General features: G+C 41.1%; 4 non-coding genes and 1 pseudogene across 4 annotated transcripts; 3 read left to right on the forward strand and 2 right to left on the reverse strand.

Annotated features, from left to right (window-relative positions):
* Window positions 1–1,975: 1,975 nt before the first annotated feature.
* On the reverse strand, window positions 1,976–2,047 carry trnad-guc (transfer RNA aspartic acid (anticodon GUC)). Its single transcript has one exon. It is a non-coding gene; the product is annotated as a tRNA-Asp (tRNA).
* An 830-nt stretch (window positions 2,048–2,877) lies between these two features.
* Window positions 2,878–3,068, forward strand: LOC132897021 (U2 spliceosomal RNA). The gene has a single exon (XR_009656220.1). It is a non-coding gene; the product is annotated as a U2 spliceosomal RNA (small nuclear RNA).
* Window positions 3,069–4,966: 1,898 nt separating this feature from the next.
* Window positions 4,967–5,081, forward strand: LOC132896097 (U5 spliceosomal RNA). Its single transcript, XR_009655932.1, has one exon. It is a non-coding gene; the product is annotated as a U5 spliceosomal RNA (small nuclear RNA).
* Window positions 5,082–5,435: 354 nt separating this feature from the next.
* LOC132897532 (U2 spliceosomal RNA) lies at window positions 5,436–5,614 on the reverse strand (annotated as a pseudogene).
* Window positions 5,615–9,605: 3,991 nt separating this feature from the next.
* trnar-ucu (transfer RNA arginine (anticodon UCU)) lies at window positions 9,606–9,695 on the forward strand. Its single transcript is given in 2 exon segments — window positions 9,606–9,642; window positions 9,660–9,695. It is a non-coding gene; the product is annotated as a tRNA-Arg (tRNA).
* Window positions 9,696–15,646: the final 5,951 nt, after the last annotated feature.

The following is a 15,646-nucleotide window of genomic DNA, read 5'->3' on the forward strand; positions in this document are numbered from 1 at the left end:
CAGTCAGGAGAAAAAATATATATTAACATGGGACTCTATCAGTGAACTCTTGGGCGATTTTCAACGTGACTGAAATCGCCCCAAAAGGGGCGGTATTCTAGAAGCAAGACCACCCTGATTGGACAATGATACCCAGAGACAGATTAAAACAGCCTCGAGCAGCGCTGGTGAAAGTTTGTTTTAAAAAAAGAAAAAAAACTTTTTTTTTTTCGTTTTGGCAGTACGTCACCCAATCGCCCTTATGCACCAGCCGCCCTTGGTTGGTAAGCATACTTGCTATTTTTTCAGGTTATCCATCAATATGGAAACAGAGGAAGATAGCTGCGCTGTAATGCATTTCTATGCCAGAGAGTCTCTGAGTGAAAAGTTTGAACCAGATGGTTTACAAGACGTAATGGAACAGTGTTTGGTGCCACTACCAGAAACTCCGAAACCACGACCAGCCAAAAAGTCGAAGACACGTGCCAGTGACGAGGATCATAAAGAGGCTGTGCCCATCTTGCTTTTGCTAAAAATAATGGAAAGAATTGAAAAGATGCAAGAAGAATCTCTCAAATGGCTGCAGTCACTTGAGGCAATGGTTAAAGATAATACAAATTCCATTAAAAGTGTCACCGACGTCCTTGATTCTATGGGGAAACAGGTAGAAGACGTGAAAAATAAAGTCATCGCCTTACAAAGTAAAGTCCACATCTTAGAAAAAGAGAACAGTGTCCTCAGAAACAATGCAGCAACCTGGATGCCTAAAGAAGATGGAATCTACGAGTGTCTGGCATTCCAGAGCAAGCAGGTGAGAACGTGAAGAATATCATCGTTGACATTTTCAAACACATTTCCCTGGACATCGTGGACCAGCTGGCTTACTCAGTGGACATTGCTCACAGATTAGGTCCCTGCTCTGCAGAGGTGCACTCCAGCCGTTGCATCATAGTTCAGTTCCTGTCATGAGCACACAGGGACATTGGCAGTGGCATTTCCAAAACCCCAGGGCTGTCCTGAGATCACTGAAATATGCACAACTCACAGCAAACCCAAGGAAGTGTGCAATTTGGTGGGTGGAAGTACAGTATCTGGGCTTTCACTTGGGTCATGGGCAGGTGCGTCCCTAAATTGATAAGAATGCAGCGATTGTGGCCTGCCCAAGACTCAAGACCAAAAGGGGGTGAGGCAGTTCCTGGGCCTGGCTGGCTATTACAGGAGGTTTTTCCTAATTTTTTGGACTTTACCAGCCTGCTGACTGAGCTCACTAAAAAGGGAGCACTAGAGCTCATCTAGTGAACAGAGCAACTGTGCAACGGAGGACGGAGCCATGCAAACGGGCTTTTTCACAGATTGAAATATTGTTTCTCCAAGACCCTCAGTGTAAACATAAATACACAAACCAAACAAGCATTAATTTAAAAAAAGCACACACATACAATACCACACAAGCAGAAATAGCACAAATTGTATTAGTGTAAATGGTAATAGTAACAGTGCAAAATGGCTAAGGATATGGGAGTATCTGCAATATGCAAATCATGATCCATTTACAGGATGAGTACATTTACTAACTTAGAAATAAAATATTATTAGAAGAACATTATCATCAGAGGGTCTACCATTGGCAATTTATAATAGTCATAATTGACATTAACATTGACTGTAGGCATATTAAAGTTTGGTCTATAGTCACTGGATTTATCTAGATCTGTTACTATTAATAAGATTTAATTGACACGAAGTGTGGTGAGTCATTCATATATATACACACATTTTATATATATATGCTAAAGGGCACTTCAGCCCAACACCACCCCATGTTAACTGAACTACATGTCTTTGAGCTGTGGGGTTAACCAGAGCTGACACAGGCAGAACACACAAACTCCACACAGAAAGGCCCCCACCAGCCACTGGGCTCAAACCCAGAACCTTCTTGCTGTGAGGTAACAGTGCAAACCACTACATTCCCCTGTTAACATACTGCTGAAGCCTCCCCGTCGGGGAATCGAACCCCGGTTTTCCGCGTGACAGACGGAAATACTATCCACTATACTAACGAGGATGACGCAACAGCAATCATTTATCAATCGAAAGTGTAGAAATGACAGGGTTCACGTGTGATTCATGAAACGTTTGTATCTTGCCAATCACAGCTTAAGAATCATTGGGCATTGATAAATGTGGTGGGTGAAAACCACTGTCATTTAAATATCACAATCCTAAATATTATCGGTTTAGAGGCTCCTTGACTTTACGACATGAAGAACAGAAGGGCAATAATATAACAACAACCAATCAGAATTCAGATACACTCTGTTGCCAAGTAAAATTGTAACCTTTCAACGTATCAAAAAAGTTCTCGAGCGCTCGTGCTGTTTTACCGTTAGACCAATCACATCTCAGCTTAAACTCGCATTCTCAACTAGTTGCAGCTCCCCCAGAAGAGAGCGACTCCCCCTGCAGCCTCATGGAACGCAGGGTTTAAGGCTCCGGATGGGTTTCACTGCCGTTTATGAGGGAAAGGAACAAACACCCTCCCGACAGCCAATGCGTTATTCGCTTAAAACACATTTGCAAATTGGTAGAATGAGTTAATCATCACATGCAAGATTTGCAATTAATCAAATGAATTGATTATTATTATTATTATTATTATTATTATTATTATTAATGAATTACTACAGTTCTAAACTTCAAATTTTAAAAGTCTGGGCTTTGGAGAGATGATGGATCTCTTTTGGTGGAACACAACGGAGCAGAATATTGTGACCCCCAAGGCGATGTCTCTCTTCAAAAGGATCCAGCTGTTGGGGGCGGAGTCTAGCTGTGTTTACCTTCCTGGAGTTTAATATTTGGAAGTGGTTTATTTAAAGCTGTTCATTGTAGTAAGTTATCGCTTCTCGGCCTTTTGGCTAAGATCAAGTGTAGTATCTGTTCTTATCAGTTTAATATCTGATATGTTCTCTAAATGAGAACGTTATATTAAACAGATTTTTAGAATAGGGAGCTGGAATAAGGGCTTGCTCTTTCTGCTCCATGCATCAACCTGGTATTGTAGTATCTCCAGGAATGGTGCCCGTGTTTAAAAACTAACAAAAAAAAAAAAAAACGAGCTCTATTTTTTTCCTTTTCAGAGAGTCAATTTAACGTTTATGCTCTCTAAATAAGAGTAATAAATGTTTGCTTAAAAGTATAGAGTTAGACTTGGGGTTTACTTTTTTTATTCTACTGTATGTGTCTCTATCACGTTATAGTAGTTCTAGAAATAGTTACTTTGTTTGAAAGGGAAATATATATATATATATATATATATTTTGTTTTTTGCTTGATCTGGTCTGATTCTTCCCCCATTTCCTAGTTTTCGCTCTGCTTAACAAGCAACTGGACTGTGAGTCTGCAGTAATTCTTTCTTTTACTTTTTTTATGAGAGAGATCACACAACACCACCTATCTTCTTTTTTTTCTTTTTATTTACTTATTGGCTTATTTATTTCTCTGCCTGTTTGCAATGGCTAAGAAAGCTGTAAAGGTGCAAGAGATTGGCCCAGGCCACCTGACCCTATACCAGCTTTCTGGACCTCCAATAGTGTTTTCACCAACATCACCAAAACACAAAAGTTCTGGATGTGTGCCACGTTGGCGGTTTTGATTTCCGTAAACAGTGCTTGCATTTCATCCAGGAAAAAAAATAACATTTTAAAGAAACTTGCAATAAGAAGACAGAAGCTGCTAGAAAGCATGTAGAAGGCCTAGAGCCCAGTGTAAGAGCCTACTATCTGGAGAAATTGCAGTTAATCAACAGCCTGGAACGATATGAAATGGGAGAGGAACTGAGTGAAGACAATGCATTGCTGCCTGCTGTAATATACCCAGACATCATCAACTATTTAATTTTTTTGCCAAGTCCATACACTGCTGAGGATCTGAAGTGTTTCAAGGGACTAGAAGCCTAGAACCAGATGTGCTGTGACTGAGTCAGGGAATGAAAAGCACGGAAATTTGGTGACAAATGTCTGGTGAAAGCAAAGGTGTGTACTGTGCACATTACATGTACAGTGATATACTGTAGATCATGAATCACATCCCCTGTGGGCCTACCTCAGCTGACAGCAGATGGCTGATTGTGATTTTTAACCTTACCTTACTCTCAAGAGAACATACAGAAGCACCATCACAGCTAGACAGTATGGTCTCATCTCTCATCTCATTAACTGTAGCCACTTTATCCTGTTCTACAGGGTCACAGGCAAGCTGGAGCCTATCCCAGCTGACTACGGGCGAAAGGCTACACCCTGGACAAGTCGCCAGGTAATCACAGGGCTGACACATAGACAACCATTCACAATCACACCTACGGTCAATTTAGAGTCACCAGTTAACCTAACCTGCATGTCTTTGGACTGTGGGGGAAACCAGAGCACCCGGAGGAAACCCACGCGGACACGGGGAGAACATGCAACCTCCACACAGAAAGGCCCTCGCCGGCCACGGGGCTTGAACCCGGACCTTCTTGCTGTGAGGTGACAGCGCTAACCACTACACCACCATGCTGCCCTAGACAGTATGGTGTCATGCTTAATTTTAAGACATTGATTAAAACTTAAAAAAAAAAAAACCTCATACCTGATACAAAGTGAACTGAACACACTTATGTTGTGTGGATTTTTGTTGGCCAGATCCTGGTTTAGTTTGGCAAGCCAGAGATGATGATGCGCCTCTGACAATTTTCTGGTTTCCTCCCCCTGATTTTTGATTATTTTAGGTAATCGGTAGAAGTGCAGATGTTTCTCAAGATCTGAGAGATTGTGGCAACCCAAAGCTGTGCAGTAATTCACCATTATTTGGTTTGTTTATCAAAAAATTCACAAAGCTTGCTTTGCTGTTCATGTGTCCAATGCCTCTAATATGGCCGACTTTCGGTTTGATGACGTCACGTGAAAATACTCTATACAGTGCCACTAGCCTGATCCAGTGTTAAGTGTGGCTCAGGTTTCTCTTCATTGACACATAAATCTTTCGCCTTTTACTAAAGATTTCTGTGGAGAGGAATGTTAATAAGATCAACTTATTTTTACAGGCTTTGCTCTGGGGGAGCTGAACATTTTTGGTGGTCAAAGATGAGAAATATCAAGCTTTTGGTATAGCTCCAAAACTTTTCCCCATTTCCTGGTTTTCTCCATGCTCAACAAGCAGCTGGACCATTAGTCTGCAGTAATTCTTTCCCATGCATGCCTAAAATGATGTCTCTTTTCAAAAGGATTTGGCTGTAATTTTTTTTTAATAAGGTCACCATTTCTAGAACTACTGCAATGCCATGTTGATTTACTGTATAGAGCAGAAAGAGTCAGCCCCTATTCCAGCTCTCTGCTCTAAAAAAAAAATCAATTTAATTGATCATCATTCAGAAAACACATCAAACACAAAAATGACATAGGATTTTTTTTTTTTTCAAGAAGGGCACTATTCCTGGAAGTACTGCAATACCAGATTGATGCATGGAGCAGAAGGAGCAAGCCCCTATTCCAGCTCCCTGTTCTAAAAATCTGTTTAATATAACATTCTCATTTAAAGAACATATCAGATATTAAACTGATAAGAACAGATCTTAACCAAAATGCAGAAAACTGATAACTGGCTGCATTTAACAGCTTTAAATATATCACTTCCAAATATTAAAATCCAGAAAGGTAAACACAGCTGAATCCTTCTGAAGAGAGATATTATCTCAGGGGTGCACCAAATGGTTGGAGGAGATTCTTTGTAAGGAGCTTGATATTTCTAATATTTGACCACCAAAAATGTACAACTCAGCCAGAGCAGAACCTACAAAAAAAAAAACAAAACGCAGTTGAGCTTACTAATGCCGCTTTTCCACTACAAACGCGGCTGAGTCGAGCTGAGCCATGCCGTGCTGAGTCGAGCTGAGTGGGGCTGTTGGAGTTGCATTTCGACTACAGCCGCGCTGAACCGTGCTGGCTGGAAGTGGGTGGACACATTGGGTGGAGTTAGCACAAGTGGGTGGACGTCACGTGATGTCGTTAAGCAGCGCAAACAGTGACATCAGTGAGCTTTTAAGCAGTAGTCTCACGACCCGGATAGTAAACAATAAACATGGAGGACATGGAGTCGTTAGTGTTGCTGGTCTTGGTTCTGTGGCTTGTTGTCACCGACAATGCCAACAGATACTGGCAAGAGCATATAGATGAGGCGAGGCGCATAAGGCTTCATAATTCTCGTAACTCGTAATTCTTCTTCTTCCGGGTTTACGGTGTTTACAGATCCCAACGTGCTCGCGGGGCGTGTGTGGGCATGTGAGGACACTCCTCCTCACCAATCAGTGCACAGGGGAGTGTCTCCTCACGCCCCCAGCCTCACTCGGCACGGTTTGGCTCGCTTCAGCCCCACTCCAAAACCATGCGAGTTTTAGGGGCTAAGCAGGGCTGAAGCGAGCTGAGTCGTGCTGTTTTTTGGTAGTCGAAACGCGAGCCATGTCGGGCTGAAGTGAGCTGAAAAAGGGTAGTGGAAAAGGGCCATAATATGCCTCTCTCCAGCAATCTGTAGTAAACCACAAAAGCTTTATATGTTAATGAAGAGAAACCTGAGCTATATTTAACACTGGATCAGGTTAGTGAAACTGTATTGGAGGTCCAGAAAGCTGGTATAGGGTAATTTGGCCTTGGTCAATCTCTTACACCTTTACAGCTTTATTATCCATTGCAAACAGGCAGGGAAATGTCTGACCAACGAGCATTTTTGATAGATAGATAGATAGATAGATAGATAGATAGATAACATTTTTGGTGGTCAAATGTTAGAAATATTGAGCTTTTTGCATGGACCCCCCTCACACGCCCCAAGATGATGTCTCTTTTCAAAAGGATTCAGCTGTCAGTAAGTAAGTAACTAGGGAGTGGGGATTGTTGAATTTTGAAAAGGAACAGCTGAGTGTTGTGTGATCTGTCGAATGAAAAAGTAGGGGAAAGAATTACTGCAGACTAACAGTCCAGCTGCTTGTTGAGCATGGAGAAAACCAGGAAATAGGGAAAAGTTAGGTCGGGCAAAGAAAGAAAGATTTTTTCTTTATTATTTTAACAAGGTCACCAATAAACAAATAATATCTTGACAAATAATATCTGGAAATAATATTTTGTTATCAAAGATGGCAAAAGCAACAATAGAGCTTTGGTCAGACCTCAAGTTAATTGACACATGGAGAGTCACTAATCCCTGAGAGAAAGATTTCACATTTTTCCTCACATCCCCATCATTCTTTTTCTAGAATTGATTATATTTTCATCTCTAGATCGGCCCTTGACAGAACCGGAGCCTGCTCCATTAACACATGCATTCTCTCAGACCACTCATCAATCTCTATAGAACGCCTGCCTCCTTACTATGACCCTTTATCTGGACATTGGCATTTAAATCCATCTCTTCTTAGCAATCCTGCATTTTTAACATATTTAGGAAATCAATGGGAACTTTTTTATTTCTACAAATGATTCACCTGAGGTTTCAGCCTCGACCTTATGGGAAACAGACAAGGCCTTCCTCAAAGGGGCTATCATTTTTTACACAACTGCGAAGAGGAAGAACATATTAGCAAAACAGTTGGAGCTTGATCGAGACATTGCTATCATGGAAAGAGATTTTAAAGTGTCTTTCTCCAGTTCTGTGTTGAAGAAATTAGAAGCAGCCAGATCTGCTTTAGCTCAACTGCTAACTCAAAAAGCAGAATCAGCAATATTTTATGCCAGGCACAGACTGTTTGAATCTGGGAATAAATCCGTCTGGCTACTTGCTCATCTAGCTCAAGCTATACTCATCTGAGTGTCAAAACATATCAATTCTAAGGATTTTTTTTTTGACAGAATTAATCTCCCTACCCTATCTGAAGAAAGCAGAAAAGGTCTGTGTAGGCCAGTCACAGCCTAGGAAGTCTTGGAGGCCATTAAATCCCTACAGAGTGGGAAAGCACCAGGCCCTGATGGGTTTGGACCTGAATTTTATAAAAAGATGGCAAAATTTGAAGTGGGGCACTTAACTAACATGTTTATGGAATCATTTAGGAGGGGCACACTCCCACCAACTTTAAATCTCACCCATAATTCTCTGATTTTAAAGAAAGATAAATCTCCTGATATGTGTACATTCTATAGACCAATAAGCTTGCTTGGGGTTGATTGTAAAATTTTGTCTACGCTTCTGGCTAGAAGTTTGAAAGAAGTGTTGCCCATTTGAGTGAGACTGGACCAGACAGGATTCATCAGGGGTAGGAACTCACACTCCAGTGTCCGACGGCTTCTAAATGTTATACAATTAACACAAATGACAAAAAAGCAAGGTTGTTGCTGTGTCACTGGATGCTGAAAAAGCATTTGATCAGGTGAGAGTATCTATTTGATGTTTTGAACAGGTATGGTTTGGACTCCAGTTTTGTTGAGTGGATCAAGGTGCTGTACAGGTCCCCAGCTGCGAGGGTTTTCATAAATGGTTCAGTATCGGATATCTTCCCCTTGAGTAGAGGTACTCGTCAGGGGTGTCCTCTCTCACGTTTATGATTTGCACTGGAACAGAGCAGGAAATGTGAGGCCAGCCAGGAATTTGAAAGAATCTGAGAGGAAACATCACAAAGGCAGGGCAAAATGGGCTCTGTGGCGCAAAGGATAGTGTGTTGGACTTCTAGGGTCATCAGAGAAGCCATTCAAAGGTTGTGGGTTTAAGTCCCACCAGAGTCATTTCCTTTTGCATACGCTCTGCAGGGAAGCTTCTTCCAAATGAAATCATTGACCTGAGGCGAAATCCTTTGGATATGGCCATTCCCTCTTTTCCATCTGAGATGCAATTCTTTCTTGACCCCAGTCAACCAGTTATATCACCATGTTCCACCTCTTCCTACGAATTTGGCCAAAAGGAAGCTGTACCTGAAATTCCAGTTCCTCACAATACTCATGACATTCACTCCTGACATAATTTGTGCTTACACCTCCAAAGCCAACACTTGTGTTCTCCATGTGGGAGAAAACCCAGCAGCGCCTGATGCAAGACTCAACTGAATGTTGATTTCAGTTGCTCACAGAGAAGGCTTGTTGCATTTAAAGGCTTGCCGATTCAGGTCCTGCCACAGGTCTTTGCTCTCGAGACTCTCTTGAAGGTTTCTTTCAATTGCTGACAAAAATGCACCTCTACAATCAAGAAGTACAGGCAAGTAGTATGGCGCCCATAATTGTGGAAGAGCGTGAGATGAAAAGCCATGCCAAGATGATAAAACTGGCCCAATAGGGACTGCCAGGAAACAGGAGCCATGGTATCCCAGCAGTACCTGAGACAAAAGTCTTCTGTCAGTGCAAGATCGATTCCTTCCGTGCCCATCTTACTTTCTGAGCTGAAAAACGAGCGAAGACGGCATGGTGGCATACTGGATGTTGAATTGCAGGCCTTGTGCTGATGCTTGTGGGTTGAGATCCTCCCAGAGTTCATTGGTTTTGAGGTTTACTGCATGTTCATTTCATCTGTTATGACAAGAAAAGGACTTGTCCCTGGAACAGAACAGGAAACGTGAGGCCAGCCAGGAATTTGAAAGAATCTGAGAGGAAACACCATGAAGGCAGGGCAAGCTGGGCTCTGTGGCGCAATGGATAGCGTGTTGGACTTCTAGGGTCATCAGAGAAGCCATTCAAAGGTTGTGGGTTCAAGTCCCACCAGAGTCATTTCCTTTTGCATACACTCTGCAGGGAAGCTTTTTCCAACCGAAATCGTCGACCGAGGCGAAGATCAGACTTTGATAGATCCCTGTTCTTTAAATAAAACAGGGTGCCCACTCACACCTGATTGTCATCCCATTGATTGAAAACACCTGACTCTAATTTCACCTTCACATTAACTGCTAATCCTAGAGGTTCACATACTTTTGCCACTCACAGATATGTAATATTGGATCATTTTCCTCAATAAATAAATGACCAAGTATAATATTTTTTGTCTCATTTGCTTAACTGGGTTCTCTTTATCTACTTTTAGGACTTGTGTGAAAATCTGATGATGTTTTCGGTCATATTTATGCAGAAATATAGAAAATTCTAAAGGGTTCACAAACTTTCAAGCACCACTGTACATAAAAAATAGCTCAGCGGCATGAAAACAAACATTCACTGCAAGTCAAGGTACTTGGCTCGGCGGCCACATGAAACGTAAACACCATGGACAGCGGCCAAACTCATAACTCTACAGACCGAAACACACGAAACCAAGTCCTACTAGGGTCTATTTTACCGATCTATGTTCAAGCATCATGCAAGTCTTCCTTCTCCTTGAATAAGACCGTGCATTCAACTGCCTTTTTGACATGACTGCATCAAAATACCACTTGCAACAATATTTCACGCACTCCATCAAGAAAAAAGTTAAACATGATGAACACGGGCATACTGTTTTGAGCATATGATTTTTAAAAAAGAAACTAGCTACATCAAAGTCCTTCAATAAACCCATCCTTTAGCGCAAATGAGCTTAACCTAGTTCAGAGCATGATGCTAGCAGTAGCTGCATAAGGCAAAATCATGTGGGCCTTTCGTCAACAACAAGCCACGGTGGGCAAACATTAATAATCAAGTGTCCTTACCTTAAAACGTTGTCTTGACCACAGAACTTCTCAAGTATTTCACTTAAATCCACACACAACACACCCAACACAGCTAGCGAGAAATGTGGATCTGCGCTAGCTTTGTATTGCTATTCCCCTCAGTATGCTTACTCTGTCTGCTGCCTGAACTGTGAAAATTATAGGCTACAATCTTTTCATCAATTTCTTCAGTAGATGCCGTTTTAGACATTTTATTATCCCCATCGAAATATGCTATTATACTAACAGGATTATAACTCAAATCACACGACACATATTCAAATCACAACTGATTTATTTTACTGTTGGACAGATCATAGCATATCTAGCCTAGCTGCACATAGCCTAGCTGCTGGTAGGCTGATAACTGATAAGTAGCTGATATTCTGAACAGATTGGTGATCCTTACCTTAAAAAAGTCTGTGACTTTAGGCAACGATTCTATCATTACCTGCATCTCTCTTTTTTTCCTTTTATGCGCCCCACTAACATGTGAACGCTTCATCTTTCAAAGCCTCTAAATTTGTGTCTCTGTAGTCTGCAGTCTTTGGCGCGCTTTCGTGCGTGACGTTACATTTTGTTACATTTTATTCTGGTACAGTTGTGGGTGTTCGTTTCGCGAACCACATCCACCATGTCTCTTACAGCAGGCTACTGTGCGCTCATTTATTTCTAACCTTATTTCTATCCGTACATTAATGTAGGCCCACGATTCCGACAGTTTATTATTTTATTAATATTACAAGGCCCCTGATTGGCTGTGGCCCAGGGCCTTGAGCCCCCCGAAGCCCCCCCCTTAAAGCGCCAGTGCATGTCCGCCATTGTCTGTGTGAGACTCGCGCGCGACAACTGTCCTTCCCGTGATTCATTTCCAGAACGCATTTCCCCTTCTCCGTTTTAGCCTTTTTTAATTTTTAATTTATTTATTTTTTACTCAGTAACAGTTGTGATGTAAAATGTACCGAAGTACACTACTTAAAAGAAAACATACTTAAGTAAAAGTAAAAGTACACTCTTTAAAAATTACTTGAAAAAGTATAAGTACACAAAAAAGCTACTCAGGTACAGTAACGCGAGTAATGTAATTCGTTACTTTCCACCTCTGAGAACTAGAACAGAGGATTTCTATCCTGGAATCAAAGATTGATGCTCTGCCAAAGATGGATGAACTAAGAGCGATATCTCACGAAAGGAGCACAGAAACAGTGGCTGAGAATGCAGAGATTGCACCCCGACAGGCCGATGGCATTGCAAATCGAGTGGATGAATGCATCGATCTAAGAAAGCAAAATGTGAATACAGAAAACTGGCACACGATGGGTGGCAGGCCCAAAAATAAAAACAGAAGAGTAATTACCTCAACACCAGTTCGTTCTGATACTATGCAACCCATGCTCCACAGCCATGCTATTAGAAACAGAGCCAGATGTTAGGACTAGGACTGTTTTGGCCTCTAGAGGCCGCTGTTATTTCCTTTTCATGTCATGTTTATTTTGGCCTCTAGAGGCCGCCACTGTTCCTGTGTTTTGTGTTTGTGTTAATTGCCTGTTTAGTCCTGATTATCTTCACCTGTGTTCAATTTAGTTTGTGTATTTATACCCCCTGAGTTCAGTCCTCTTGTCACGGAGTCTTTGTGCTGTTATGTTTATCTCCAGTTTCCTCTGTACTGTGTTCTTTATTTTGCATTTTGCTTTTCTTTTGGACCTAGTAGTTACTGTGTTTTTTGGATCTTCTGAGCTTTGGTATTTTTGCCTTTTCTTTTCTGTTTTTTTGGCTTTTGTTTTGTACTTTTGGATTTTTTATTTTTTCCCTTGTATCTTCTGAGTGTTTTTGTATTTTTAGTTTTTGGATATTTTTTGTACATATTGTAAATAAACCTTTTTGATACATTTTCTACTTCCGCCTCACGCCTCTGCATTTGAGTCATCCTAGTGGGGGTTTGCTGGATTATCACACCAACGAACCAGGTTCGAATCCCAGCAAAACCCTAACACCAGGTCTGCAAGCTACAATAGGATTTACAATCTTATGGAAAATCCACAGCCCATAAGGCTTCAGAACAAATTTGAATGCCTCAGGGATGTGGAAGCGGAATTTTCATAGAAAGAGATTGCACCACAACCGAAGAGCTGTGGGAAGAGGCAAAAAGCAGCTCATAACACCACCTGATCCCACAACCCTTGTTCTTGGTGATTCCACTGTAAGATATTTAAAAGGGCATGGGATGATTATTTGCAGTGTTGGGCAAGTTACTTCAAAACTGTTTTGCATTATTTATTACTTGTTACTGTCATTTTAAAGTAATGAGTTACATTACAATATTACTGTATTTAAAATGTAAGGCATTACACTACTATTGCATTACTTTTAAGTTACTCTCACCAAAATAACTGGAAGTATGGATCTGGCAATCTAAATGTAGCTCAAGACGCTCAATTAGCTCATCACACATCCAGTGGAAGGTGATGTGGTATCTGACTGAGCTAGGCTTATGGTTAAAAACAGTAGAATATAATAGCCACAGTGATGGCTCATGGCACAATACAAGGAACAATCATTGCAAGAACAGACAATAGGTGAAAGTCTGGCAAATTGTGATAGAAATACTGTAACTTTAGGCCTATTAACATTAATTGAACTGTAATGTATTGTAATGTCTAAAGATATGACAGGATACAAGATTAGCATTTCTATGCCTTTATTGTTTTCAAGTTTACAGCATTAAGCATAGTTTATGCTTCATAAAAAAAAAAAGATTAGCCCTAAGGGATATGACTCCATCATTTCAGAAATTTAACAAAAATGAACATATTATGGCAAATCGTAGCCTACAATAAAACTGGCCTGAAAAAAAACCCCACAAGCCTTTTAAATCACAGCTAGACAATGACGATTAGCTATATGAGGCTACCCAGTCACATTTCGAAAAACAGAATTAGAAATAACAAAATCAAAGTGCTTTTAATGATATTGAAGTGCTTAGACATATTAGCCCTCGAAGGAAAGGCAGCTCAATCACTTTAGTATGACTTCCGACCAGAAAAAAAAACTCAGTTATACAGGACAAAAATACGGAAGCCGAGAAAGGCCCTTCATATAATCCTTTTTTTTACTCACCTTGTTATCCCGAGACAGGGCCGCTGACAGCTTTGGCTGGGCCCAGGACAAAATGCTCTGAATGGGCCCCCCCTAACAACCCACACACACACCCACCTCTCTTATCCCAGTCTCTACTCACTCCAACCCTTAAATGACAGGTATTCAAAAACCATTCAACCGGTCAACAACCATTTCATTTTAGCATTTCAACATTTTTACAGTTTTAACATTTTAACATTTCCTTAGTCTGCAACTATTCAGGTGCGAAATGCAATGCGCTAGACTTTTGTTGTGCGTGGGTGCGTACTGTCCAGTGTGAAAAGCAGAGAAGAACACACCGCTCGAGAAACGGCGGGATATGATTGCGGGCTAATGTGAATATTCTTAGCTTCAATCAGATATATGAAACACAATGTTATTAAGCCGTTGTGGTTATGAAATGATTCAATGCCCTGTGCGTTTGATATGGTGTTCAGTGTGACTTGCTCTCCCCTCGTTTGTAACATGAATTGCGTGCCGCGCGTGCCTTGGTTGGGGTTACTTTACGGGGCTGGAAAAAGTTGGCTGTGTCTTACCCAGTGATGGCAATAACGGCGTTACAAATAAACGGCGTTACTAACGGCGTTACTTTTTTTAGTAACGAGTAATCTAACTAATTACTTTTTACATCGTTATAACGCCGTTCCCGTTACTTACAATAAAATACTATGCGTTACTTTATTAAAGCTGTTCTCATCTGGCACGCTGCTCGCTCAGCCTTTCTTTCCTCTGCTTTAGTGTGGGGCGGGGAGACGCGAAACAACGGCACAGTAAGCCAATCAGAGTAGATTTGGACAACATACGTGGGTAGGCCACACCTACTGCACTACTGCGCGCTCTTTCAATCGGAAGACACAGCGATGGCGAGCGGTCAGCCCAGCACTGCGCTTTCACATTGGAAATACAGCCATTACTTTTCATTACTTGAAATAAAAGGCAAGAGTGTTTACGTGCAATGCACATTATGTCAAGGAACAAAGTGTTTGTCCTCGTCAGTGGCCAGTAATTAGTAACATAATTTTAATAACTACAAAAATATATTACATTTAATAGATGTCTTATCTCACATTCTCTCACAAAAATATTAATATAGTGTAGATAACATTACTAATTGGTTCTGTTAAGTGTCCATTTCGGTCATTAAACACATTTAACATTCACTTTTATTATGATTACACTAATTGAATTTGATTTTTTTTGAGGGGGAACGAAATGTAACGGAATAATTACTTTCTCTGGTAATTAGTTACTTTTATGACAAAGTAACTCCGTTACTAACTCAGTTACTTTTTGGGAAAAGTAACTAGTAACTATAACTAATTACTTTTTGAAAGTAACGTGCCCAACACTGGTCTTACCTGGCTCAGCTGCCCCACTGCCTTTGCTCGTACCTGCTGCATCATCCGAATCTTTTTTTAAAATATGCAGTGAGCCCCTGAGTCTCTTGGTTTCTTCCTCTCTTTTTCTCTTTTCTTTTCTGTGCTCCTGACTTGTGCATGTTGGCAAATGGCACGCACGCTGATTGTCGAAGCGCTATGATTGAACGATGTCGTTTTTTTCCCCTTAATCAAAGAGTCAGACCAAACCATTTTTGCATTAGGGGTGGTAGGGGGTTCTTGACGCCTTTTTCAAAGACAATAAAGGCAAAAGATCTAGAAATCATTTATTGAATGCAAATATAGCGCATTTCTCCCCCAAATCAACACATTTTGAAATGAAATAAAATAATCACAACTTCATGAGAGCCCAGTTCTGCCCCCCCCCCCCCCCCCGCCGCCCCCCATTCCTGGGCCCGGGACAACATACCCGTTTGTCCCCCCCTGTCGGCGGGCCTGCCCGAGATAACGACATAATTAATTCAGGATTTTGAGAAAACAACACAACTAATTCGAGATCTCGAGA

The sequence above is a fragment of the Neoarius graeffei genome, chromosome 1, assembly GCF_027579695.1.
Source record: "Neoarius graeffei isolate fNeoGra1 chromosome 1, fNeoGra1.pri, whole genome shotgun sequence".
NCBI lineage: Eukaryota > Metazoa > Chordata > Actinopteri > Siluriformes > Ariidae > Neoarius > Neoarius graeffei.